This window comes from Balaenoptera borealis, assembly GCF_965194805.1.
Source record: "Balaenoptera borealis genome assembly, chromosome: 6".
Taxonomy (NCBI): Eukaryota; Metazoa; Chordata; class Mammalia; order Artiodactyla; family Balaenopteridae; genus Balaenoptera; species Balaenoptera borealis.
The window spans coordinates 11,559,412-11,586,165 of NC_138863.1; the positions used below are offsets into that span (position 1 = coordinate 11,559,412).

General features: G+C 38.2%; 1 protein-coding gene across 1 annotated transcript in view; it reads right to left on the reverse strand.

Annotated features, from left to right (window-relative positions):
- The window catches only part of COL4A3 (collagen type IV alpha 3 chain), a 134,085-nt gene that overhangs the window by 106,108 nt on the left and 1,223 nt on the right, over positions 1 to 26,754 (reverse strand). The window lies entirely within an intron of this gene.

Below are 26,754 nucleotides of genomic sequence, written 5' to 3' on the forward strand. Positions count from 1 at the left end.
AGTTCTAGAGCCAGACTGCCAGGCTGACATCCCAGCTCCACCACTCATCAAGCTTGTGACCCTGCACATTTACCTCATTAGTCAAATGGGATGCCTCATGCTGTCATTCCCTCATTAGTCAAATGGGATAATAATTGTAACCTATCTCATGGGAGTGCTGGAACATTCTAATTAATACCCATAAAAAGCTTGCCACCATGCTGGCATGCTGGCCCACAGTAGGTGGGCTCAGTAAGTATTAGCTATTGTAATTATCCAACTGCTGCTTCTTTTCCAAGGGGTGTGTATGTATGTGTGTGTGTGTGTGTGTGTGTGTGTGTGTGTGTGTGTGTGTGTGTGTATTGTGAGAAATGACTGTAAAATTTTCAAATGCTTTCTAGTATCTATAGGGATACGGTTATGTTTTTCTCTTTTGACTTATAAACATGGTCAATTTTATACATAAAAGTATTAAACAACTTTGCATTTCTGGAATGATACTACTTGGTCTTGGTGAAAATATACTGTATTTTTATTATTTTATTTTGTTTTGCTAATATTTTATTCTGGACTTTTTCATCAGGATACTTACATGATATTATGATTTTCTTTTCCTGTGCTATTTTGCTCAAGTTTGCAATTGATTTATGATGATTTGTAAAATAACAAAAGTGGAAACAAAAAATCAGGACACCTATTATTTTTCTCTGTGCATGGAACTGTTTAATAGCCTGAAGCTTAACTATTTCCTGGAATATTTACTGAATTTTCTCCTTCTGATTTAATTTTCTCTATTTGCATTTACTAAGAAACTTTTTGAGTTGATTGTTTCCTATATTTATCTTCTTTATGTTGATAAGAATGTGGCTTGCAGCAGAGGCAGGTAATTTCCAGTCCTCCTCCAGGCCTGCCCTCTGTCCTGGGAGGCTGATTGTGAGGGCCAAGGAGAGGAGCTCACACAATGAGGGGCTTCTGAGCTGTCAGCCTTCTGGCCAGAGATGGAGGAAAGGAGAGGTGGGGGGGGGAGCAGATGAAGTCAGGGTCTTTATTCTCTTGGCTCCCTCCCTGCTGGGTTGCCTCGAACTCCTGGGTCCCTCTACCTATGACCCCGGAACCCCTCAAAACAGTGGTCAACTTGGTACCACTGTATTTCAGGGTCCTGGGAAAGGAAGCAGACAGAACTGGAAACAGTTTGCCTGCTGTACTATCTCTGATGGCTTCCCTGGACCTCATCCTTGTAAACAGTGTCTCCATAAATAAACTCTGCTCAAAATATCTGATTTTGAATGTGCCACGTGTTTCTTATTGGGACCCTGACTGACACAACGGCTATGCATTTTCCTCGGAGGACACTATTGAATACATCCCATATAATTTCATTCCTCATCTTCTCATTATCAATATTTATTTAAATATCCTGCCATTGTGATCTTGACTTCCTCCTAAAGCTAAGAGTCATTTAGGAGGAAGATTTAAAGTGTACAGGTAAGCTTTTTGTTGTTGTTCTAATTTGATTTGTTTGTAATTTTATTGCATTGTAAACAGATTCTGATTCTTACTTTATTTGTAAAATTTGTGGGATTCTTTCAGTTATTCTTTGTGGTCAAATTATGTTTGATTTTTATAAATATTCTATGCCCACTGGAAAAGATATATCCTTGGATGCAGGAGATAAGAGTTTGACGTATCAGGTTAATTACTAATTGCATTATTCAGTTTCTCTAATACAGTGCAATTCAAAGCATGGGTCTCAGTTTCTCATCTTAACATGACAAAATAATATCAGACCTTGAGAGTAAGCATTTAGAAAGTTTAGAGCAACTTGACAGAATAATTTCATGATGGTTGAATCTAAAATAAAATAGTTGGGCTTATATTTTATATCTTCTTTATTCTACTTTTTTTTAAAATTTATTTTATTTTTTGTTGTGTTGGGTCTTTGTTGCTGTGAGTGGGCCTTTCTCTGGTTGTGACGAGCGGGGGCTACTCTTCGTTGCGGTGTGCGGGCTTCTCATTGCGGTGGCTTCTCTTGTTGCGGAGCACGGGCTTTAGGCACGTGGGCTTCAGTAGCTGTGGCTCGTGGGCTCTGGAGCGCAGGCTCAGTAGTTGTGGCGCACGGGCTTAGTTGCTCCATGGCATGTGGGATCTTCCCGGACCAGGGCTCGAACCCATGTCCCCTGCATTGGCAGGTGGATTCTTAACCACTGTGCCACCAGGGAAGCCCCTATTCTACTTTCTTATCCTTCATATCCATTAAATTTTACACAAGTATTGGTCCACGATAGAATGGAAAGTAAAAGCCAAAACAAAACTGTCCCTTCACCATAGAAAGATTGAGAAACATTGCTCTAAACTCTTATTTACTTTGGTTAAATTGGATCGTTTATTCACTCTTCACTATTGTCACACAGAGGATACATAACACCTCTCTCTGCCTTCCAGGCCACTTCTAACCCACCCAGCTCTCCACCACACACACATACACACACACGCGCACAGAGGAAAGTTCCAGAAAAAAGGGACACGTTCAGATATTGAGGATTTGGGGCATCCACACCTCAATACCACTCCCGGGACAAGAGGATCATGTTTATATGTAGGACACCATTTGATCCCCACAGTGAGCTGAGATGTAATAAGAGTGGATGAGAAAACTGAAGCCTAGGGGTTGGGTTGGTATTTATCTTGCTCTTTTGACTTTATTACCCCCTCCTTAGGTTCTGGAGAAAGCAAAATGAGATAGTGTACACTAAATCACATTTAATGTTTCAAAGCATTTTGTACACATAGAGAAATTAAACAAAATGATAGGGGAAAGATAACAACCAGACACAAACCTAGTCTTCTTCACAACCCTATAACTAGATTTGGACAAGCTATTCAAGATGAAATATGATATCAGCACCTGGAGCCACACTTGTTTGGGATAAATTAACCATCCGTTTTTCAAATACATTTTGCATCTGAATGGTAAAAGCATGTCTTGCTTTTCAGCCTATAACCAGAGTGACAAAAATGAATAATTTAGAGCAAATTCTTTCTTCTAAAAGGCATGCTTTAGAGAATGAAGAAATTAACAGTGCTACATTCACAGTTAGGTAAATTTAAGCAAATATAAATTTCTTTCTTCCTTCAATCATTGGGGGGTTTTTTGTTTTTGTTTTTTTACTCTTCATGATTATCCTTAGCCTGTTTTGATAAGGGCACTGCCTTTGAAGAAATTATCAAATTTATTCCAAAGTCTCTGTGCTTTACAAGAGCATTTGTAATGCTCTTAATTTCTCACTATTATTAGTGTCCCAGAAATGAATTATGAAAAGAATCTTTATTTTTAAAGATTCTTAAAGTCTTTAAAGTCTTTTCAATGACGAAAATAAGAAAGTGGTTTCCATTAAAAGTTCACAATCTATTTCTATTAGAATTACACTGAAATTTCTTGAAGTTGAAGGCAATAGTGTAAAATTATAGCCACATCTGCCTCCAAGATGAGTTATTAGGCTGACTTTGAAATCTGATAACTCTTGTTTTGCTGAGTCACTGTAATCTTCTATTGCAGCCCCTTGGCATCCTTGATATGGGGCCTGGCCACCAGGGGGCTCCATAAATGCTTCTTAGATGGAACCATTCAACATTTGTATATTACTGATGCAGAATGATTTTGTGGACTGCTTTTCAAAACACTTTTCTAAAGCTGATTATATTTCCTGCTTTCTCACTCCCCTTTTTTTTTTTTTGGAATAAAGTCCAAATTCAAAAAACGGGTCTTCGTATACATCAAGAATCTTAAACTTTCACACCCTTTCATACCGGAATTCCATTTCTGGGAATTTATACAGAGAATATAATCCAAAATCTGAAGCAGAGTTTTATATACAAGTACGATTACATGCAGCATTATTTACAGTACTAAAAAATGTGAAAGGTTCTAAATCTGCTAAGAGAGAAGTAGTCAAGAAAGCATGAATGTTAAAAAAAATGTTTTCAGGGCTTCCCTGGTGGCGCAGTGGTTGAGAATCTGCCTGCTAATGCAGGGAACACGGGTTCGAGCCCCGGTCTGGGAAGATCCCACATGCCACGGAGCAACTAGGCCCGTGAGCCACAACTACTGAGCCTGCGCGTCTGGAACCTGTGCTCCGCAACAAGAGAGGCCACGATAGTGAGCGGCCCGCGCACCGCGATGAAGAGTGGCCCCTGCTTGCCGCAACTAGAGAAAGCCCTCGCACAGAAACGAAGACCCAACACAGCCAAAAAAAAAAAAAAAAAATGTTTTCAATACAATGTAAATATTATTTATGGAGTCTATTTTTGCAAGAGAAAAAGGGCCATAGAATTGTACACACAATATCTTTACATCTATATTTTAAAAAATTCTATACATAATAAAAACGCTAGAGGAAAATACTAAAAACATTAATGATATTGACTTTAAGTAGTGAAATTATGATTGACTTTTTTCTTTTTAAATCTTCAGAATTTTGCACATTTTCTTTCATTAGCATACGTTACTTGTATAATAGAAAATCATCAATACATTTTATTTTTAATTATTCACTATATCTCAGCCTCAATATAGAGAATACAGAAAGTCCCTCATCCATAAGATGTTTGGACCTGAAAGAAGAAACTATGTATGTTTCTAGATAATATGTTAAATACCTTTATCTATTTATGTGTTTGACTTAGACTGCAGCAGTATTTTGATTTTAATTATTCAGGAATAACAGACTGCTGTGAGAAGCATCATTTTATGTCCATGCTTTCAAAGAGTATCAGAATCTGCAAAAGATGATATTCAAGGCATGTCTGTACAACCAGTAGAGAAAGTAAGAAAGAGTCGTGGGGCATGTGGACAAGGGTGGCAGTGAGGGAGAAGCATAGCTCCATCAAGTACGCCTCCAGCTCTGGAGGGAAATGCATATACTTTGCCCTAAAAGATGAGAATTTATTTCAAAATCACTTTGGTGAATATTTCTACTCATTTACAGCAGTGACGGCAGTTAAGATGCAAAGGGAAACGTGCTGAATGTAGTGGATATTTGCTTTTTTTCCCCTTTCTGCTTGACATTCTTCTTCCTTCCTCTTTTCCTTTCCATCCTTCTCCCTGGCAACTGTGATTGCTTTAGAGCATAGGACTCCAAAACATTTCCCGGAAGATTTTTGGGAAATGAAACTTCCTGATTTGGGGGTTGGAGGGGAGGAATAACTGGTGGAGATGATTCCTCCTCATTGTGGACATAACACAACAGGGAAGTATGTTGTTGAGGCCATGACAGAAAGCAACCTTAGGATGAAGCAGACATCATAAAAAAAGCAGGGGCCCAAGAAACCAGGTCTTTCATGATACTGAAACACCGGACCCAGCCTCACCTGAAACACTCCTGACACTGGATTTTTAAGTTATGGGAACAAAAAAATTCTTTTTCTTGTTTACATCATTTTGAATAGAGTTTTAGGTTACTTACAATTACAAGGCTGCTAACTGGACGTCTGGGCTATTTAATTCTTACTTGATAAAAGGAATACATAGTAACATAGTAAAATAGACAAACTCTTCACTGACACTAATTTGAAAATGAGTGTAGCACAAGTCCTTATTCGAGGTCAGTGCTTTGATGATGACTTGGGATAGATCTGAAGACATCCATCTATCATCAAGTTCTATTGATTAGAGATAAAAAACTCAGAGACCTGCCTGCTTCTCTCCACGCCCTTGACCTTATCCTCCGTAGGACCACCTCCCTCTCTCATCTGGATCACTACCATGCCTCTGATTCTTTTTCCACACCACAGCCAGGGTGCTCTTTCCAAAGCATAAATCTGATCATGTCTCTGGTTTCTGTGTTCCCCATTACTCTCACGATCAAGTTCAAACTCTTTAACATGACCCTGGACGACGGACCCCTGCCCACCTCTCCAGCCTCCTTCCTTCCTCCCTCTACCTCTCTATATCCAGGCAATGTAATCTTCTCTCGGGTCCTCCAACAGGAAGCCCTAGTCCAGCATGGACTGCTCTCTCTACTGGTAGCTTCTTCCCTCCCATCCTTCCTGGCTGCCTTTTCCTCATCTTTCAGGTCTCAATGTGGATATCACTTTCTCTGGGAAGCCTTCTTGGACACTCTTCTGTGTGCAGGCATCTTCTACCACCACCTTGCCGTCCTATCATATGACACTGCGATTGCCTAACTCCTACTGGACTGGAAGCACTGTGAGGGCAGGCCCACCTTTCTCACTCTCGTGCCCCCAGCTGTAACACAGCCCCTGGCACACAATAAGTGCTCTAGAAATACTTGTTGAATGAGTTAATTAATCAGAAAATTATTCATCCGGTAGACCCAATACATAATACCATATGTATCTAGCAACTCAAAAAACTACATTCTGTGTGCATATATTTGTGTCTAATACAGAAAGTTATTTCTCAGGTATTGTAGCACATTTAAGTGAAAATGGTTCCAGCTTTAAACAAGTGAAAAACATTTCATTTGGGTTTTCATTTCATGAATCACAGAACCTGTGCCAATTTTCTAAGTGAACTGCTGTAACTCTGTTACGTGAGATGGTGTCGGGGAGAAGGCTTTAAAAATAGCTGACCGGATATCCCTCTTGGTGGCTTGGGTTATGTAAAAGTATTTTGTGTTAAGCCAATGTCTCACAATGGATCGCTGAGCTTTGAAAAGGCTATTTGGGATCCTTTTTTTCAGTGTTAAATATCTGCTTATCAACAGAATCGGACTAAAAATCTCCTAGAGAAAGGGTACAATGTCCAAATAGTTATCACTTTTTAACTCCAGATACTTAAAAAAAATCCAGTGTTAATACTAAAAGTGACTTTAAAAGACGAAAGTCCTTTAACAACTTAGTGAGAAAGAAGCCAGGATTCCTATAAAGAAAGGTTGTTAGATTTTGGGCTTAAAATACTTTTTATTGGAGCAGAACAATCAGATAAATATCCTGTGTTACTAACATTTACTTTAATTTTTAAAAGGAAGTAATTTTGAGACATTGTTCTCATAAGACCCCATAAAAGCAAAATAATAGGGATTGTTGTTTGAGAGTTTATTACGGACCACGTCCTTGGGCACAGCTGGTTGGACCAAGGTGGGTGAATCCATTGTCCTGTGATCTGCCCTGACCCAAAAGCTATGTCAAGGCAAAGATGAAATGATTAGCTGGACCAATCAGATTCTCCTTCGAGTGGGGAATTAGGTGCTTGGTGATGGGAATAGAAGCCCAGAACAACACACAGAAGGCAGAAGGGAGAAACTCTGGCAGGAGAGGATGTGAATGAGCAGAAACCATGAGGTGGAAGCTGAGTAAGCAGAAATCAGGAGCTGGAACGCACACAGGGGAGAGGGTGAGGTGGTTAGTTAGCTGGGGCAGGAACAACAGAAGCAGAAACTTTTACGGAGTTGCTATAATTCCTACTGTTCAAGGGACAATGAGGTGACTTGGTCACTAAAACTGCACATTCCTAAAATATTTTTCACTATCCATGAGACCTGCCTCAAGATTTAGATCCCTCTCTGTGGTGACCTAAATGGGAAGGAAATCCAACAAAGAGGGGATATACGTATAACATATACATGATTCACTTTGCTGTACAGTAGAAACTAACACAACATTGTAAAGCAACTATACTCCAATAAATAAATAAATAAATAAAAATTAAAAAAGAAAGTTCCCCCCCTCCCAAAGAAAAGATGTAGATTCCTTTTTTTCTTATTGTTTAGTGTATATATTTACAGAGAACAATTTCTTGAGATACTGGGAGAATCTCTGTTCCTCATCAAAAAAGCATCATCCGGGCTTCCCTGGTGGCGCAGTGGTTGAGAATCTGCCTGCTAATGCAGGGGACATAGGTTCGAGCCCTGGTCTGGGAAGATCCCACATGCCGCGGAGCAACTAGGCCCGTGAGCCACAACTACTGAGCCTGCGCGTTTGGAGCCTGTGCTCTGCAACAAGAGAGGCCACGATAGCGAGAGGCCCGCGCACCGGGATGAAGAGTGGTCCCCGATTGCCACAACTAGAGAAAGCCCTCGCACAGAAACGAAGACCCAACACAGCCAAAAATAAAAAAATTAATTAATTAATTAAATCCATGTTTAAAAAAAAAAGCATCATCCACATATATGTATATATGCATATATATCTCTATCTATCTATCTATCTATCTATCTATCTATCTATCTATCTATCTATCTATATATCCAAGGCAGCATGCAGACTCATTTGGGTTGTACAGGGTGCTTCCCTTCTGCCATACTTTTCTCTTGCCATGGTCACACCATTCAAAGCCCATTTTGCAAAAGCATTGCCAGATGTACCAGTCTCACCCCAGTTAGAGGAGTGTGGTCACCATCATTCCCCCCATCCTCACTCTCACCCTACCTCTAATTTTCTCAGTTGGCAGAAGAACCCATTCAGCAAGTTAGTAAGTCAACATCTGAAAGGTTGCTGGGATCCCTGATTCTTGAAGAAGATAGAGAGTTACTCCATTATCCTGAGTCAGGTGCTCTGAACTTTTAAAGACAATATGTCAGTTGATTACAAGGATAGAAGAAATGCACTGTTATGCACCTGCCGTTTTGCCACGTGTAGTGAAAATAACTGGAAAATGTCTAGTAAGTGAGGAGACCACCACCAATGAGAGGAGTGGGTCCAAGTAGTTTCTAACTAGCCGTTCCAGGTAGAATTTTCCGTCCCCTTGAGAAGCACCTAAGTTTATGATACTGTCAAGAACTAAATTTTCTTCATTTTCTCTACATTTTGGCTCTGTATTGCTAGGATTAATGTGTTATTTAATTTTCCTGCTATGTGTGTTAAAGATCCAGTGTATAACAAATTAAATGAAATACATATTCCTTTTATAGTTGAAGATGAACGTTAAACCTACATTTTGCATTGCTTTTCCAGTAGTAATGACGGCTTTGCCTGATAGTCAAGTGCAAGAACAGCTTGTCAGGTTGTTCTTTTTCTCAGACAGCTAGAAGTTAACCAGTCCACCTGGAGATTTGACCTGTTCTTGGTGTCCTGACTAGCAGCACCATGCACTAGTTATATACCTGGGGTAGTTGCTGACAGCCTTGTGGCAGATCAGCTCAAGCCACCCATCCTTCATTTCAACAATCATCAACTAAACCTTGCACTTGGCCAGAAGCTTTTTATTTTTTACAATTTGGTTGACTGAATCCACTTCTTTAAAAAAATCAGCCTAATGTCAAGAGTCAAACAAGTCAGCTATGCAAAGTAAGGGTCAAGAATGTGTACACAAGTTTAGAGAGAATTTTTCCAAAATGGGCATAATGAAAAAAAAAAAGATTAGACTTTTTATATAGTAAAAATGCTCTATTCGGTTTGTTTGGTTCTGAGTATGAACTTTAAACACATTCAAATTAAGTTATTTAAAGCAGTTAAAAAAGTATTGCTGGTGGAGAAGAAAAGGGAGGCCTTACAAAGTAAAAGGATATATTTAATGAAAATAGACTTTGAAATGAATACCAAAATATAGCAGTGCAGCAAAAATTTTGACCAGGTCCTTCTCGTTACAAAAAGCAAGGACCATAACTTCTTGAGGGCTGAAACCAAGCTGGCAAACGAGGTTACCTCGAGAATGTGCTAAGTCAAGTAGTTATTCCAAGTTACATCTTTTGGGAAGAGGTAATACTTCAATAGTTACGATTTCTTTTATCGATTGATGGAGTCAGTCTTGATTTTACCTGGGCTGGCTCTCATACTAGATGCATACAAAACAGTGCTTCATAATTCGGTGATAAGCAATGATTAATCAGTAACTCAGTTCTCACATTTCCCAGTCCATCCTGGGTAACTGCCAGATCAGTTTCCTAGCAAAAGTTCATCCATGTGCACTTGCTGGCCTGAATTTGTTGCTGCTGAGGGTAACTCTCTCCTCGCATGTTAATATAAGAGGCTCCTTGACTGGGGTAGAAGGTTGCTGACCCACCAGTTCTGCTGGCCAGACTGTTGTCTGGATTCCTGAGTTCTTTGGTGGCAAGCAACAGAAATTATTTAGGCTAACGCAATGATAAAAGAGGAATTTGCTGGAATGACATGGGGCAGCACACAGAAGTTGAAGAAAAGTTAAATCAACAGGCCTCAGAAAAGACCAGCCTCAGGGCTGTGGTGAGGATCAAGGTACAAAAACGAACGGAAAGTTTTTCTGGGCGCTGCTGTCAGGATGAATAAGCTCCCTGCCCTTTCAGTTGAAGATTCAAATTCCTGGGAGAGGGCACTTGACTGGCTCAGCCCAGGTCATGTGCCAAGCCCTTGCTCAGGGACTGCCAAGCAACGAGGGGAGGATAGTTCCCTAGAGTAAAATCAACGTGCCACCACCAGAAGGAAGAAAGGAGAGTGGTCAGGAAAAAAGAGCAGATGTCCATTGCACTCTGTTTTCGGGTGTTGCCTGATTTCCATCTGTCTGTCTGTTGGCTTTGGACATACTGTCTCCTCTTAGTTTGGGTCCTTCTGGCCAAGGTTGATAACCACCAAGTTTGAGTCAATCTTCTACCTGGTTTGACCTAAGGTCTGAATTAAAGAGCCCTCTGACTTACATCTCCCTCATTCCCACGAACTACTTTGCTCTGGTCTCTGGTTGGAACATTCAGATGTTTCTGGCCTCTGGCTTCTGAGAAATTCGCCAGATTCACCCTGTCCTTATGCTGGTCACTGTTATTCTGGGCTCATTTGCCCCAAATGCTTATTTTAAGGAGAAAAATTCAAGATGTGTATCTATACAATTCCAAATTTTTAAAAAATGGCAAAACAAGCAAGCAAACCAAACCACTCTCCTCCCTTTGGAAATGCATAACCCTTAAGAATCTATCTACTTAGAAATTACTTTACATATGTTTGAAAGTCAAATCTTTCATAAATCCAATGCCTATGAGTACAATGTCATTAGGAACAATTCTAATTTATTTTTATTCCTCTTGGTAAACTGAAATTTAAAAACTGAAACAAATACCTTGTGATATAACCAGGATCTCATTTTTAAAAGTGAGCAGCTCAACAGCCCTCTCAGTATGCCACAAGAGATTGTAAAGTAAACTAAAGGAGTTTGACTGCTGGGTTCTAGTAAGTAACAACCAGATGCTGATTTGGTCGAAGACTGCCCAATACCAACGCCCACTGCCATGAACATGTACTGAGCTCCCAACATGCCAGCCATGGTGTTAAACATTTATAGACTTTGTCTTATTTAATCATCATCATATATAGAAACCTATAGGTTTGTATTATCCCCATTTTACAGATGAGGAAAATAAAGCTCAACAATTTAGCCAAGGCCAGACAACTAGTTGTTGGTGGACTGAGTTATATAATGATTGAGTTTCTAACTATCATTTCAAACAAGTTGGGGTCTGTGAAAAAGTTTTACATGAGAAAAGGGGCCTCTGATTAAAAATGATGAATTCAGTGTTGAGGGAGAAACTATGATTGGAATTAACAGTCTCTTAAGTTTATTCTAACGCATAGCTATGAACACTTGTATTTCTCTACAAGGCCCCACAGATGGACAGTTGGAGATCATCTCCTGGGGTCGTGGTTCACTGTGGTGGTTTTGATGAACAAGATCATCTTCAATTTGCTTATTGTTAGAACTACCACTCCAATTTTAGAAACAAAAAGCACCATCCTTCTTCATAGTGAATAAACAGGAAAACTCTAGGCCAAGAAAAGCTTATAATAACAACGAAGAACTCACTCTATTTAGACCAATTCAGTGATTTATTCAAATGAGAAAGCACAGCATTTTCACATGTTAAAAACAAGTCTGGCTTTAGCGAAGTTTTTCTGACTGCTACTTTCTGAAAGTGAACTTTATTGAAATAGACTCCCAAGTAAATCATTTACAGTATGTTAGTGGGTGGATGTTGAGAGTAATTGGTATTAGTCTCCTGGTTTTACATCAGAAAATGCTAAATACATTGCATTCATGTTAACTTGCTTAAAGAAAAGTTCTTGAATCCTATGGGTGATGATTCAAGAGGGGTCTGATTGATACTGTGTTTCAGTAGGTGCAGGTCAAAATTTCCATTTTCCTCTTTTACAAAATCGTGAGTTTTCAGGTCTTTTATTTCAATTCTGTTTTTCTCTGCACTGTTATTTGCATATGAGATTATAATGCCATCATTATATAATCTACTCCTGGGATTATAATGTACTATAATGTTTATCAAGTTACTGCTCAACTTGATATAAGGAAATCAACTTAGTTCTAATTTAGATGCATGGTTTAAACCCGATTGGCCTTCAAGACAGCTAAAAAAAATCGAATGGATTCTTGGCCCGAATGTCACCTGCTGCAAGGTCATAAAAATGCATGAGAGAGGCATGAGGAGATAGGGTAGGTAGAGTGAAATTGAGAGGAAAAAAAATTTCATTGATATTGATTGGAAATAGCTCATTCTCTCCAAATGCTTAGAATGATCTAAAACCAATGGGATGTGCTATAGGGAGGGTTAATGGATATCTTTGAGTCTAACCTCATTCTAGGTTTACAGCTGAGGGCGAGGGTGGAGGTCACTGAGAAATGGTGGGCTGATTGAGGTGAGCATCTTTAAATCTATCTAACACTAGGCTGACTCCAGGTCTACTCCCTAACAAGGAGAATAACTGGTAAACCCCATATTTAATCTGTGGCCATTAGCTGTGTATCTCATTCTCAGATCTGTGTTGTAAGAAAATCCTGACTCTATTCAAGACATTCATTTTCGGGCAGAACTGAGATCACTAGAAGTCAGTGGGAGATTGGTAGATTATTGCAGAAATGATGTTGGGAAAATTGGCTAGTTTGGAGAAATTTTTAAAATTTATATCCTCTGCTCACATCATACACCAAATATTTTGGATTAAATTAAAAAATAAGAACTTATATCAAAATGTTTACTCTAGTTACATTTACATGATAGAATTTGGCATAATTTTGTTTTCTTTTTGCTTAGTATTTAAACTATGTCTATTGTTGGACAAGTAGAACTTGTATAAAAAAAGAAAAACATTATGCCAGTTGATCTAATTAATAATTCTATCAATATATGAGTCTGTTATAAAAAGAAATTATAAAGAGTCAAGAATTCTTCATAGTTTTGTTTATAACATCAAAAATTTAGGTTAAATTATGGTATATAAACATGATGTAATGGTATGCATTAATTTTTAAAAGATATTTATTGATGTGAGAAAATACTAGCAATATAATATAATGTCAAAAAAGCAGGAAACAAAATGCCATATGCTGTATGACCTTATTTTTATACAAATATACCAAAATATTAACACTGGCTACCTCTAGGTTCTTATGTTAGGGGTACTTTTTGTTTTGCTTTGGTTTTATACTTATGTATCTTGAATGTTCACAAACGGGCACATATAGTACTTTTACTGTTAGGAAAAAAAGCAACATAGAAAAAATATTTTTGTAGGTCTGATAATTGGTTCTAGCAACTTCATCTTGAAACTCCTCAAGGATCAATCCTCTGTTTGAAAGATAGTCCAAGAGTTTCATTAGCACAATACATTGCATCTAAGGTGCTCAGTGAATGTGCACAAAATGAATTTACACTTTCTACCCTGTTGCAGCTGATTACTCATTAACAGAATTTGAGGGAGGCTGTGTGTCAAAGCTGGTTACATGGCTTTTCTTTTAAATACAGGCCCCAAAGCCTATATTTTAAAGATAAGAAAGGAACAAATTATTAATATGAAATGCTATCCAGGACTATCTCTATAATTAACAGGTATTTTAGCTGAGGTATTTGGAAAGTCACCAGAAAAGCGATGAAATCATCGCTTGAGTTTTAGCATCAGTATTTACATGGGATGTAAAGTCAATAAACTGTTCATTTTTTGGTGGAGACAGTGCTAAGGGAGGATGCCATTTCTGCTGATGTTTCCAAATAATGTTATTAGAAAATACCAGCAGCAAAGAATGCACTGAATAATATTTTTGAAAATAAGAAACTCCTTAATACATTCCAGGAAGTTGATACTAGGTCACAACATAATAGGAGAATTAAATGAGTATAAGAAACATATTTGGACTACTGCTTTCCTGATATTGAAACTCATTCCTGTCTCAATACTACTTGGCATTTGTAGCATGCTTTTTACTGTGTGCAAAATGTGTTCCATTGTATTACTTCTGGAGCTAGGAGAGAGAGGTTTTATTACCACATTTTATGATTGAGGAAATGAAGAGTCTTGGAATTCAAGTGATTTGCCCCAAACTGTCACAACAGTGTCTTCCTGCTGGCATGGGATGAGGGGCTCTTACTGCTGCCCAGTGTTGCCTCATTGGATGGCAGGGAGCCTCAGATGTCCTTACCGGCAAGGCTGCCCTCTTAGGGTCTGGAGGTGTTGCTTGTTCCAGTCCCATGGGCTCTGAATGCTTCATCTCCAAGAGGTCTGAGCAGGTCTCAGTGAGCAGAAACTCTGACTAGTTCTGTGGGCACAGCCCCAGGCACATGCAGGACTGGATAAATCAATCCCTTGGCTTTCTCCAGCCTTATCTGCAGCAACTAGAGAGCATTGGCATCTTCAGGGGCACATAGTCTGGCTTCCAATCAGTAGGAACCTTATCTCATGAGATTTCAGATATAGTATTGTTCTTAGATTGTTTTTAAAAGATTTTTTTTTGATGTGGACCATTTTTAAAGGCTTCATTGAATTTGTTACAATATTGCTTCTGTTTTATGTTTTGGTTTTTTGGCCACAAGGCACGTGGGATCTTAGCTCCCTGACCAGGGATCAAACCCTCACCCCCCTGCGCTGGAAGGCATAGTCTCAACCACTGGACCGCCAGGGAAGTCCCTGTTCTTAGTTTTTATCACTTTTTGGAAGGGACTATGGAATCTGCTTTTGCCTAAGACAGCAAAATAAGGAGAATCAGTCCGTGTGCGTAAACCTTGCGGGCACTGCTACGGAACGCTGACAAGAGCTCCAGCTGAGGCAGAGGCTAGAAGAAGGTGAAAATACCACTGGTAACTATATGAGCTGCTTTCTGCACTCATTCCAACCTTATTTTTAGTACTCTACTTTGAGGAGAAGCTATGTTTTTAACCCACCGAAATCTTACTATTTTCTGGCTCCATTGCCATCACACACTTGCTTTATATACAGCCTATATGTTCAATGTTCTGTACATTTGCGGACCTTTATTCTTCCTTCTCAACTCCACTTAAATTTCGCTTTTGCCTATTTGCCCTGTTACAGCATGTATAATTTTATTGTTATTGCCTGCATACTTATCTAAACCCCTCACTTGGTGGCATATTCCATCAAGGGAGGAGGGGCCATGTTGGTTTTATCTTTGTTCCCATCATCTTGCTGACTTAATGAATGAAGCAGTCAATATTTCTTTTGAACCAAAAATAAGTGTTGGCAAGGATGTGGAGAAAAGGGAACCCTTGTACACTGTTGGTGGGATGTAAATTGGTACAGCCACTATGGAAAACAGTATGGAGGCGTCTCAAAAAACTAAAAATAGAACCACTATATGATCCAGCAATTCCACTCCTGGGTATATAGACAAAGAAAATGAAAACATTAACTGGAAAAGATACATGTATCCCAATGTGCATAGCAGCACTGTTTACAATACGCAAGATATGGAAGCAACCTAAGAGTCCATCAACAAATGAATGAATAAAGAAGATGTGGTATATATATACACAATGGAATACTACTCAGCCATAAAAAAGAATGAAATTTTGCCATTTGCAATAACATGGATGGACCTGGAAGGTATTAAGCTTATTGAAATAAGTCAGACAGAGAAAGACAAAATACTGTATGTTATCACTTATATAAGGAATCTAAAAAATAAAACAAACATTGACTATAACAAAAAATAAACAGATTCACAGATATAGAGAATAAACTAGTGGTTACTAGTGGGGAGAGGGCAGGGGAGAAGGGCATGTTAGGGGTAGGGGATTGAAAGGTGCAAACTATTAGGTATAAAATAAATAAGCTACAAGGATATCTTGTACATCAAGGGAATATAGCCAATGTGTTATAATATCTATAAATGTACTATAATCTTAAAAAATATTTCATCTGAAAAATAATGCTTTATTTTTATTCTTATGCCAAAGGATTAAAAGATCTGTTAATTCTTTATCAACCTTTTTGTTTTAGTGGTTAATAAAATGTACATCCAATTCTATAAACATTCATTGAGGACCAGTAATACCAAGTGTGTTGTCAAGAGCTGGAATCACAAAGATGGGTAAGACACCTGTCTGCAAGGAGTCCAGTAGGGAAAGCGACATGGATATAGGTTAAATCCTTTCTAGATTGGCAAGATAATTAATACTTCAGTAAATAAAGGTATTCCATTGGTGTTTTGATTGTTAAAGGATAGCAGTGTCAGGAATCATTCATTCTGGATAACTGAAGCACTTAAAAAATCAATCTTGGTACTTCCCTGGCGGTCCAGTGTTTAAGACTCCGCGCTCCCAATGCAGGAGGCACGAGTTTGATACCTCGTTGGGGAACTAAGATCCCTCATGCCATGCGGTGTGGCCAAAAAATAAATAACTAAATAAAAAATAAAAAATAAAAAATCAATCTTATCTCAAATAGTACTTAATTATTTAAATGATGGATAAAGTGGCATCTGACACTCTTTTTCCATTATCTGTGATGTTTTTGGTAGTAAAAAGCCCTACTGAAGAGCCCTAATAAGCAGAACTCCCAATTCTAAATCCACTCCCTCCACTGACTTGATGAATGCTCTTCGGTCAGACCCTCCATCTGTAAATCAGAAATGATATCACCTTGCCATCTAACTCTCAGAAAAGCACAAAATCAGACATTTGATAAGAAACCATCTACACACAAAATTATTTAAAACATAATTTTAGTGAATGTTTATCTTCAAGGAGTTCCATTGTAGCATTATTTCTAAAGAATTGGAAATAACCAAAATATTCAGTAGAAGGGCATTACTTAAATAAGTTACGGTACCACCTATAATGAAGTACTCTGTAGACATTTAAAAATGATATTTGCAATAATTAATGACTCAGAAAACTTTTTCCAGTCTATTCTTAGGTGAAAAAAAAGTAGAATGAAAAAAAAAAGTCTGGAAGGAAATAGACCAAAATGTTAACAGTAATTATCTATGGGCAATATGATTATGGATAATTTTTATTTTTATATTTCTTTTTGTACTTTTAAACACTTTCCAAATTTTGTACTACCCATACAACTTATTTTTAAAGCCAGCATGTGAACTCTTCAGCTTTCCCAATTTCATACATAAATAAACAGCATAAAATTATCCTATCATCTGGTTAAACAAAGAAAATGAATATTAGCCTTGTTGACTCTTCCCAGACATACTTTGTCATTTGATTCAAAGGGATAATATTGAAGATTTCTCAACTTTCCACTTGTAGAACTTTTTCTTTGAAAAGTTCATGTAACAGCAAAATATGCTGGTGGGAAAAAAATCCAATGACCTGACTGTTTTGTCTACATAATGATAAACCTCCCAAGGTTTCTAAATAACTTGAACTTATTTTTAAATATGGGGATCACTTCTCTAAGAAACCGATTTAGAGAGACAATCTAACTAACAAACATCAATCTTAAAGATTAAAAATGGAAAATTCCTAACTTACTCCAAAACTACTGTCAGAAAAATAAAATATTTTTATATGGTTACATTTTAAATAGCTCTGAAAATTACACTTTTTTAAAAAAAATTTAAATCTCAACTTTATTGCTATTTTATGTATGTTCAAAATGTATATATATATATATATATATATATTTCACATCTTTATTGGAGTATAATTGCTTTACAATAGTGTGTTAGTTTCTGCTTTATAACAAAGTGAATCAGCTATACATATACATATATCCCCATATCTCCTCCCTCTTGCGTCTCCCTGAAAATTACACTTTTGGGGGGGCCATTATCTCCCTACAACAATTAACATAAAAATTCTGAAAATATAAGCTACTCTTTAAATATATTTGCGTGTATATTTATATGTACACACACATACAGACATACATAATACCTACCATGATATGTGGAAATATTTTTTGATAGTCTGATCTTGTATATACAGAGCATTACACCATGGACTGGATTTTTTTTCATGAACTGGATTTTTAACCTTCCTCTGTTTGTACATAAATAATTATCAAATTAACTGCACAATTAATAGGGACAGACTGAGCGACTGCTATACTGGTCTAGACTGGTTCTCCTCCCTTCCTTTCTTTCTGATTTTCAAGGCATCAGAATCCAAAGAGAAAGCACCAACAAGACTTGTTTCCTGCTTGGTTACTTCACCTTTACATAGGCTGGGTTCCCAAGGACAGAACAGTCAACCTTCTCCAGGGGTCAGCCATACAGATCTTTAAAATTGGGGTCATGTCACCATCCTTCTGAAACACTCCAGCACCAATCACATCACAGTTTGAAGGACCCTCCAGTGTCCTTATCAAGGCCGGTACAGTTCTCAGACAATAATATGCCCAGGAATCCCTTGGATTGGTTAAAATGCGGATTCCAGTTGGGGAGGTCTGGGGTGGAGCCCGACATGACAGTCTGTCTTCCTAACCCACACCCGGGGGAGGCTGGTGTTACTGGTCCTTTGATTGAGGAGGTCTCCAGGTCCTTAACTGGGTTTCATCCTTCCCTGGCCTAGAGCCTTCCCTGGCCTGGGCCTATGTCAGCTGAGACAGGGGCTCTTCTGCTCAGCTTTACCTCCTCACAGCCACATTTGGCAAATTTAGACCCGTCCCAGTGAGGCTGAGAAGAAGATGAAGAGGCAGGAGCAGAAGAAGGTTTTCATCACATCACTTTACATGTGGGCCCATTACCAAGCCACAGTGTGAATTTGTTACTCATCCATTACTAGTGTGACAACTGTCTTGCGAGTAGTGTAAACACATGCATTGTGTCTTTTTTGTTAAAATACAAATTTGTTAAGTGCAGACATTAAAGTCATACCATGATCAACTACATACAGGCCTGTGGACCTATCCCACCCTACTCAGTAAGCAATTTTCCATCCTTAATTAGCAGGACCACCATGAGCTGGCCCTCTCTGGGGCCCCTGATTCCCTGCTTCCCATCCCTCGTCCACCTCTAACAAAATACTCAGCATATTCCTTCAGGCGCATGTGGTGGTGAGTAAATAAACTCAGCTTTTTTTTCTCCATAAAAAAAAAAAGTTCTCTTGGTCTTGGTTTTATTCTTTGACCATCCAGGAGCCATAAAGTTGGAAGTGTCTCACCTCTCCTCACTGTCCAGAGGTCCTGGACCATATTCCTCAGTGCTTCCCAAGGCACTTGCCATGCTGTTTCCTTAGGCCTTAGCCTGTATGCTGCTTCCTCAGAGAGGCGGGTCCCGACCACCACTAGCTACAGTAGAACCTCTTCTTCTCCATCACCACATCCCATTCTCTCCCAGCAGGTACCAAAATCCATAGTTGCACATTTGTTTACTGAGCTCTTGTTTCTCTCACCTATTCCACTAGAATCCTAAGTCCATCATGGCCAGGGATTCAGGCTGTTTGGTTTATCCCCAGCACCTTGCCATGTGCCTGTGTCTCTGTCCTATTCTCTCCTTCCTGCTTTTATTAACGATAATAAATTGACTGTAGCTAGAATATAAAAGCTGGGTACTTATTTTGTACTAAGAACTGTATTGAGCACTTTACCTGTAATAGATACAGTACCATCATTTTCAGATAGGAAAGCTAGTTTGCTTTTGGAAGCAACTTGTTCAGGGTAACACCCTGTTACCTGGCTGAACTCTAGTGATAATTTAGACGAAAGGCTAGGTGTGGCATGGTGGTTTTCAATATATTTCTCATCTTCTCTATTTCTTTTGCCAAGTGTTTGCTGTTTTTGTGATGTTTCTTCAATTCTTTATGCACATAACTTACTCATATTTTGATAATGGATCACTATAATTAAATTTGTACGAGTGGTAATTTGTATCGCTTTAAGCATTGTAGCCAAGGCCAACTCTCTTAATTTTCTGGAGAAAAAGTTGCATGGATATTTAGGCACAACCCATGCTGATTTATTGTCTTTAATTAAAGTTTATCATTTTGCCATATGTTTATTTCTCATGGTAAATAAACAAAATGTGTTCCATCCAGAGGTAAGTCCTTCTGGACCGTAACCCTCTCTCATATCTGGATGCCATTCACCTAGATCTCTGCTGTCCAGAACGGTGGCCACATGTGGCTATAGACACTTGAAATGTAGTTAGAGTGAAAGGTTCTAAAAATGCAAAATAGGCACCAGATTTTGCAAACTTAATATGAAAAAAGGACTGTAAATATCCATTAATGTTTTTACTAGTGATCACATGTTGCAACAATACTGTTACGGATCTTTAGAATAAATAAAATCTGTTAAAGTTAATTTCACCTGTTGCTTTTTCTTTTTTAATGTGTCTACTGGAAAATTTAAAATTACATATGTGGCTCCTAGTTATGGCTCACAGTATATTTCTATTGGATGACATGGACATAGATGTTTGTTTATCTGCACGTATGAAAGTGAGTTAAGTGGAAAATTATAAAGCTGATATAATTTAATTCAGTCTTGGCTAGAAAATGTACCTGAAGCCAGAGGTCTTAATTGGCAGTTACCGAAAGAACCCCAGGAGGAATGGAAAGACTGACATGGGTGTTTAGAGAAGACAAGAGCCAGTGATTAGATCTTGTGAGATGAAGTAGAACTTGGAGTAAGATGCTTTCTTATCAGATGTTTAGAGATGAGGACAATTCAGAGAGGTTAAGTTCAAGGCCGTGGTGGTGGTAGGGCTGATACAGAACATGTCTATTCTGTTAAGAAGTTGATATAATTTTGGTTTCCTTATTTTCTCAAACTGAAAACAGAGGTGAAATAAATGACCTATGGTGAAAGTCTGTTATGACTAAAAAGTTTAGACTGAGGCTGGATATAAACTTTGTAGAACAAAAATGCTCTGAGCACCATGTGTTTGAGAAATCTTTGACTCCGTGGTGGATGGCTGCTTTTTGGCTGAAGGCCATGGCATGAGTGTGGTTAACTGCACATGGCTGAAGGACCACAGGGCATATGCAGACCAGACAGCCCTGCTGTCAGACTCATACACGTAAAGGTTTGAGGGTCTTAATCAACTGTAATATTTAACAAAGTTAACCTTAGTCATAGGTAACACTAGGCAGTTATTACTTTGTTCTGGGTAACACGGTCATAATGATAAGGGAAATACAAATTGCATTTAATTCACAGTTTTTCCATGGACAATGCCTGAAAACGTACGAAGGACTGAAACCCCAGAGAAATACTAAAGGAGGAAGACCCTTAGTCCGGTTAGAGAGACAAAGCTGGCGGCTTTGCTGTGCGGTCTTGACCCTGCCCCACCTCATCAAATATGAGTCTAGCATGTTTGGAGGAAGTGGGTAGTAGGAGGGGACTGCAGGAGGGTGACCCTGAGAACAGGAAAGGAAACACCTTTGGTGCACCCCTCCCCCCAGATCATTACTACATAAGTCCATCTTAATGGGGAAAATCCCCTGGAAGCCTCAGAACTACTTTGCTCCTTTTTCTTCCAGGGCAGGACAGCTCCAATCTGGGAGCAAGCTGTGATGACAGAGAGGGCTTATTTTCCCCAAATCTCTCACGTACATAGTCTTCCCATGGATGACAGTCAGTCAACAGACTGAAGAAACGAGATAGACTCCCAAATCTTGAAATCATACAGAAAGAATCAGAAAGATAATACAAATAAGTGCAAAATGACTAAAGTCATAAAAAAGAGGGAATAACCCCTACAAAAAAGACCAAAAATCCAAACCCTAACAAGTCAGAAAACCCCAGACAGACTTAGACTCCAAAAAGAACATCTAGAAATATGAATAGTCATTGAAATTAAAATTTAATGAATAAAAATAATCATATTTAACATTTATTGGATGATTACTATGTGACAGGCATGGTAAAGTATGTGTTGTATGTGCTAAATCATTTAATCCTCATAAAATCCTGAGGTGGGTCTCTTACTTCCATTTTAAGATCAGGAAACTGAGACAAAAATTTTTAAAAAGCTGGTAGTTAATAGATCTGGGGTCATAGCCATTGTTGAATGGTTCCAGAGTTCTTTTTCATTATGGAAAGTTACAGTAGATTGAAAATCTACTGAACATTATAAACAGCAGGAGAGAGAATTAAACTTTGAAAGAGGGACGTGAGGACACGTCACAGGATACAGCATGGAGGGAGCAGCACGTGAAACAAAAGTTCAAGATGTTACAATTTGGTCTCAAATACAACTGATGATGGGTCTCCTGGAGAGGCTGTGAGAACCTCTGCACTTTAGGACCGTTCTTCTGGGGGCAGAAGAGAAGAATTTATCCAATGGCTTCCATCTCCCACTGGTCAGAGATTTGCCCTGCAGGTGCTAATGCCCTGCACTTCCGGGGTGCAACAGGAAGACGTGGAAGAGTCTCAAGGAACACGAGGCTGTGCCTGTGTGAAGTCTGTGGCCAAGCTGGCCACTGGGGGAGAAAGTGCCCAGAGCCCAGGAGCAAGGAGAGGCCAAGAGGAGCTGAGTGGTACAGGAAAGGTATCTGACATAAGAAGGAAGGAGAACTGGAGGAAAAGATGAGAAGGCCCAGCGAGCATCCTGAGAATGCCAGGAGTAGAGACAGAGTGAGGAAGGAGAAATATAAAAAAGGAATGTCTGACAATGTTCAAGATTTGATGAAAAATAGAGAATCTCAGGTTAAATATCCACTGAGTAAGATATATAAAAAAACACATGTGCACCTGTATCACAGTTTTAATAACATGATAAAAAATCTTGACCTAATTGACATATGTAGAAATCTTTGAAGTCAAAATATCATCTCTACCACAATTCAATGAAGAAAATAACTAGAAAATTGCTGTATGTTTGGAAATTAAGAAATAAACATTTAAATAACCACTAAGACAAAGGAAAAAATTAGAAAAGATTTTGAACTTAATGATATTAAAATTTGTATGATGCAGCTAATACAGTGTTTTGGGGGAAACTTTTTAGCCTTAAAGGCATTTGAACTATTCAAAGTTGCTTAATCAAAGTCAAAACATAAAATTCAACTATGTTTTGCTGTATCTTTACCAGTTAAACTATAAAATTTAAAAAGTATATACCATTTATAATATAATAGCACTAAAAAATGTCAAATACTTAGAAATCAAAAAACCAGAAAACTCTAAAACACTGTGAGAAATTAAAGCCCTAAATAAACAGACTCATGTAAGAATACAAACAGATCATATATGAATGAGTTCTTGGTACACATGTTTGCAGATGTAACACTGAAAAACAGTGAGAGAAAGGATGGACTATTCAATAAATAATGTTGGGACAATTCATTTTCTATATGGAAAAAAATAAAATTATAATCCCAGAAGTAGAAAACAATTCCAGGATTATGAGTCTTAAATGTAAAAGAATTAAACTGTAATTTTTTTTAAACGTAGGAGAACATTTTTACAATCCCAGGGAAGGAAAGGATCTCTTCAACAAGATGCAAAACACAAAATCAAGGAAATCAAGGAAAAGATGGATAAGTTTGAGATTATAGTGAAAAAAATTATACATTAAGGTACCAATAACTAAATGAAAAGATAAACCAAAGACTGGAATGAAATATTTGCTGCACATTTAAATAGCAAAATTTCAGTACCCAAATATATAAATAGCTTCTAATTAATTAGCAACAAAAAGGCAAAGGCCACAAAAGATAAATATGTAATTCACTCGGAGAGAACTATAGACTGTCAATCAAAATATGCTAAGATTCCTAAACTCACTAGTCAAAACAAGATCCTATTTCACACCCATTAACATCTAAGCACACCAAGTTTTGCTGAGGATATAGGGAAACAGGTACTCTGGCACGATGTTGGTACAATCCTTTTGGAGTCAACTTGATAATTCCTAAAAAATTTAAAATATGCTTTCTCTTATAACCCTCTTTGAATTCCACGTAGGAATTCAAAATCTAGTTGTCACAATGGTACTTATACAAAGATATAAATTCCGACTTTGTAAGATGAAAGCACGGAAACAAACTCGCTGCGTTTAGGCAGATGGAAAAATAAACTGCTTTATTTATGTAACTGGATACTATGTGGCAGCTCTCACATCTATATGTATATAAACAAATCAAATCTCTATGTATCAACAAGGATAAAATCCAGAAACATCATGCTGACTGATACAAGCAAGCTCCAATAGGTATGTATCATGTGAAACCGTTTATTACATTTGAAGGACCACAAAACAATATTATTTATTTTTTATGGTTACTAACACACACACACGTACACACATATCCATGGAGTATAAATATAAAACCATGCATGGAAGAAGAGGCAAAGGATGTGTGCAGGACTTTCTGTATTTACCTATTATTTTCCGAAGGGGAGAGATGTGAGAACAAACAGGTCAAAACTTATTAATACTTGCTTAATCTCAGGGGTGGATAAATTGGAGCCTGTTACATTACTTTCTGTTTGTTTGAAATGTTTCTTAATTCAACTTAATTTTTTTTTTTTTTTAGATTTAAAAACCAAATCAGTTGAGAAGCCTCCTCCCTAAATGCAGCTGTTATTCAGCTCCTGATACTTGCTCGCCATATTTCTGCCTTGTCTGGAATTTTAAGGCAAAAAGAGGAAGGATAAACCATGGTATCTCAAACCATGAATCTCACCTTCTCTAGATATCAGAGAAGGAGCTTTCCCTCTCACTCCTCTCCCAGACCTGTTGCCTGAGGCAACAGCAGAGTGCCTCCCAGTTTCAAGTTGATGAGCTGGGCCTGGTAATAGCTATAAAACCTGGGGATGTGCTCAACAGCCAGGCCTGGAAATGAATGCCTGCAGGCAAGCAGCAGAGGGATTTTACTCAGGGCTCTTCAGAGCAAATTGTGTGGGTGGACAGTTCCACCCCGCCCAAACTCAGAATAAGGGGTGAACAGCACTACTATTTCTTTGAGAAATGCTAACATAAAATCACAGGAATTTAGAGCAAAGTATGTCCTTAACTATGCAGCACAAAGATGATAAATATGATGTCCCAAAGACTACATTTAGCTCTCACTTATACAGAGTTTGTTCCTTCTGTAAAGTTTTAATTTTTTCCTAACATTTAGAAATTGAGAGATTTCTCATGGAAACTAGATTACCAGCTTCTTTTCTGAAAAAGCTGGATTCTGGTATTACTGAGTCTGAATTCTAGAATGTCAACAATTAGCTGGCCCTGAAGACTGCCCCCTACCGCAAAGCCTCACTCAATTAACCTCACCTACTGGCCCCATGAGGGGTTTCAACTCCCTCATTTTACAGATGAGAAGACTGAGATTCAGAGAGGTCAAGAGCCTTGCCCAGCGTCAGAGCTACCCCGTGGAGGGAGACATGCTGGCACCGTGCCGACCAGTTATCAGTTAATTTGCTGTGATTCCATTTTTCTACACTATGAGGGTACACTTCATGATTTCTAATGACATCATCTGTGTAACTGACCAAGTTTTAACAGAGACTTACTTCAAGTGCTGTTAAAAATAATATGAATGGATTAATTGTAGAATCAGCAGGAAGCCTCCAAGATTTGGCCAAACTCAAGACAGAAAAATTCTTATGTAAAAAATAATAAGAGAATATGACAGTATAATTGAAAATTGGTATGACTAGGGGTTGAATGATTACGGAGGATCACTTTTTCAGGCTGATCTTTACCCGTGTGTAATTCTTCCCCTCTTTCTCCACCCGTCCCTAATCTCCCCTCTTCTTTGAACTCTAGAAGAATGTGCAAACCCTGCTCTGGAACTCTTCCCCAGCCCTTCCCACGACATACATACACTTCCTTTAGTTTTTTTTTAGTTGTTGGATTTGTTCCTGGATTAATGCTGGTAGACATTCAATACTGACTTAGATGAGTTCTATCCATCATGTCCAGAAGTACTGAGCTACCTGGGTTGGGCATTCTTAGTCTATGCAAAGCACATTTTTGTTAGAACTACAACTACATGAAGAGATTATACATGGATTATAAAATCCTTTAGAATATAAAACACTAAATAGCCTAAATGTAAATTGATAGGGGAATGGCTCAATTAACTTTGGCATACTCATATCGTGGAAAACTATACAATAATGCAATAGGGCAAAAAGAAAAGAGGTAGATCTATCTCAAATACTGTCATGGGGAGACCTGTAGGATGCAAAAGGATATATACAGTATAGGTATATGGTATCGATTATGTTAAAAAATACAAACAAAAAACACATATTGTTTGTGGGTCCATATATGAATACGTAAATGCATAGAAAAATGTCTGAAAAGAAACACAAAGTGGTGAGAGTGGATATATTTCTTTAGACGGGGTGGGGTAAGGTATGGAGGTGATCAAAGGGGGTTTTAGCTTCACCTGTAATGTCATAATTTAAAATTTAACTTAAATGGAAAATACTTGGATTTCTTGTGACTGAAGGTTCGAAAAACATTTTCATGTTAACACATATTTATGTGACCATTAATTTCCAATCACAATCTTAATCATGAAATTTGAAAAACATCTGATCATTCTGGGGAACGAAACTTAAACTGCGTTGTCATCCCAGATTAAGTTTTCTGCGTAAAAGTCACAAAAGGCGGCTGAAAAGTTAAATTGCACTTTCACCAGTTAAAATCAAGTAAGTCAACTCTAAGAGTCATAACAGTTTTGAGGACACTGATTT